Genomic DNA, 1961 nt, shown 5'->3' with positions numbered 1-1961 from the left:
GCTGAGTAGGGCTGGCTGGCTGGTGGGAGGAAGGCCGTGTAGGTGTGTGAGGATGGATTCCTGTCTCCAGTTTTCTTGAAGCCGCTTCAGATGCAGAAGTCTGCAGAAGCTGAAGCCAGGCGAGGATTCCAACAGACAGTGACTCTGGGTGAGTGCAGGCAAGTGTCCTTATCTTGCTGCAGGGAATGTGGACCTCATCAGGCTGCCCCAAAGTTAGCAGGTTGGTAAAGCACAGAGCACATGCTTTGCAGTGAGTCCGCTAGGTCCTTCCCTGCTAAGCTTAGGTCACCACTGAAACCATGTGTGTTGGAGAGCTCTTTACGAGTCCCCTCCCCTGGTTCTTACCATCACGCTGTAAGGTAGACAGGGCAGGTGTTGCCTTTCCCAGTAGACAGAAGGAGATAGGTAAGTCAGCCAATGTGGCCTAGATAAGGATGAGCTGGGTCTGGCTTCTGGGTTGCCACCCAGGAGTTACCAGATGTGGAGTTTACCACTTTTCCTAGGAGTCTGACCAGGAGCTAAGAATGCAGAACAGCTCTTAATTGACTGCAAGAACTCCTAGACAGGCCTTGTCAGCCCTGGGGCTACCCGGAGAAGAGGTGCCTGCTGGGACCTGGCCTTCTTCCACCAATGTGTTTGGAAGAATGAGCCCTGTATGGAGCCCCAGGCAGAGGAGTGGCTGTGTGGCTGAGGAAGGAGCCCAGGAGCAAGGCCTGCTGGAGAACTGCCTGCCTGGGCTGGGAGCCAGCCTGAGAGGAGCAGCAGAGAAACTGTTCCTAGGAACCACAACTACTGCTACTAATGATGATGATGTGGTAGAGAGGACACATCTGGCCAGAAGTAACTACCAGTGGCTCGTTGGTCTAGGGGTATGATTCTCGCTTAGGGTGCGAGAGGTCCCGGGTTCAAATCCCGGACGAGCCCTGTTTATTCTTTTCTGTTTCCCTTTGGCCAGCTGCCACATACACTGTCTGCTCATTCCAGAGTGGACACACTAATATATATCCTGTTATTTCCAGTGGTTAAACTGGACAAGCATGCTGTGGTTTCCAGGCATCCTGGGTGAGAGAAGCTTACTGTAAGTCATCTGCATGGTACTGGGACCTAACAAAAGGACAAAATGAAAGCCTGTTTACTAACTTGAAATTCCTAGAAATACCACATAACCATACCGAAGCCAAGACAGAGTTCAATAAACAAGGGTATATGGGGGAATTTCACCAAAAAAAAAAAAAAAAAAGAAAAGAAAAAAGAAAGAAAGAAAGGAAAAAACATTAAAAAGGAAAGAAGGAGAGAGAAGGGGATGGGGAGGATAAGCCCGAAAGAGAACCCTGCTAAAGAAATCACTACACTATGATTTGTGTAGGATTTCCCAGTTTCTTCTACATTTTCTAAACAAGAAGTTCAAACTGCGTTAAAAAAAAAAAAAACAACTGTTATGCAGCCAGAAAAGTGTTATACAGTCTGTATTTTTCCTACAGACTCGACCACCCCCAGGCACTGATACAGTGTTTAGGTGGTTGCTCAAAACACTGGCAGTCTTGGAGTATGCTCCATGCTCCATGGGGCGGAGGACACCCACAAACACACTGGCAACACTAATTCATGGAGGAGGAGTGGGGAATAGATATGATCAGGGCGTGTTGGATACATGTATGAAATTGTCAAAAATAAAAAGAATAGAAAAGGTGTCAAATAACCAAATACACCCAATCTGCAGCCATTCCTTACGCCCCTCCATACACTCTGTGCCCCAGCCTTTTATTGTGGACATACCCGTGCAGAATCCCTCACCTCACTGTGTTCCTGTTCCTAACTGTGCATGTGTGTCTCCCTAATCAATGCCTTGGACTCATCACCTGCCATGCAGAGCTGCTTTCTTTAGGCTCCCTACCGGTCCATCATGTACATGCCCCACTAAGAGTGCCCTGTCATCATCTCTGGGGTGACGCCCAGGTGAA

General features: G+C 48.4%; 1 non-coding gene across 1 annotated transcript; it reads left to right on the top strand.

The window, feature by feature from the left end:
• The first annotated feature begins 852 nt into the window (after positions 1 to 852).
• Trnap-agg lies at positions 853 to 924 on the top strand. Its single transcript has one exon. It is a non-coding gene; the product is annotated as a tRNA-Pro (tRNA).
• The last annotated feature ends 1037 nt before the right edge of the window (positions 925 to 1961 follow it).

The sequence above is a fragment of the Cricetulus griseus genome (genome assembly GCF_003668045.3).
Source record: "Cricetulus griseus strain 17A/GY chromosome 1 unlocalized genomic scaffold, alternate assembly CriGri-PICRH-1.0 chr1_0, whole genome shotgun sequence".
Taxonomy (NCBI): Eukaryota; Metazoa; Chordata; class Mammalia; order Rodentia; family Cricetidae; genus Cricetulus; species Cricetulus griseus.
This window is presented reverse-complemented; position numbering and strand designations above follow the sequence as displayed.